We start from the raw sequence: 866 nt of genomic DNA on the forward strand, positions 1-866 counted from the left end.
TGCGATATGAATGTGCTCACAACTTCAGAATACAGTGATACCTCGTCTTACAAACGCCTCGTCATACAAACTTTTCGAGATACAAACCCAGGGTTTAAGATTTTTTTGCCTCTTCTTACAAACTATTTTCACCTTACAAACCCACCGCCGCCACTGGGATGCCCCGCCTCCGGACTTCCATTGCCAGTGAAGCGCCCATTTTTGCACTGCTGGGATTCCCCTGAGGCTTCCCTCCATGGGAAACCCCACCTCTGGACTTCTGTGTTTTTGTGATGCTGCAGGGGAATCCCAGCAGGGGAATCCCAGTAGCGCAAAAACGGGAGCTTCACTGGCAACGGAAGTCCAGAGGTGGTGTTTCCCAGCGAGGGGAGCCTCAGTGAAATTGCAGCATCGCAAAAACACAGAGGTCTGGAGGTGGGGTTTCGAGAACTTCGGTGTTTTTGCGATGCTGCGATTTCATTGATGCTCCCTTCGCTGGGAAACCCCACCTCCAGAAACCCCACCTCCAGCAAAGTGCTCATTTTTGCGATGCTGGGATTCCCCTGCTGGGATTCCCTTGCAGCAAAAACGGGCGCTTCGCTGGCAACGGAAGTCCAGAGGTGGTGTTTCCCAGCGAGGGGAGCCTCAGTGAAATTGCAGCATCGCAAAAACACAGAGGTCCGGAGGTGGGGTTTCGAGAACTTCGGTGTTTTTGCGATGCTGCGATTTCATTGATGCTCCCTTCGCTGGGAAACCCCACCTCCGGACCCCACCTCCGGAAACCCCACCTCCAGCAAAGTGCTCATTTTTGCGATGCTGGGATTCCCTTGCAGCATCGCAAAAACACAGAAGTCCAGAGGTGGGGTTTCCCATGGAGGGAAGCCTCA

The sequence above is a fragment of the Erythrolamprus reginae genome, chromosome 4 (genome assembly GCF_031021105.1).
Source record: "Erythrolamprus reginae isolate rEryReg1 chromosome 4, rEryReg1.hap1, whole genome shotgun sequence".
In the NCBI taxonomy this organism is placed as follows: Eukaryota; Metazoa; Chordata; class Lepidosauria; order Squamata; family Dipsadidae; genus Erythrolamprus; species Erythrolamprus reginae.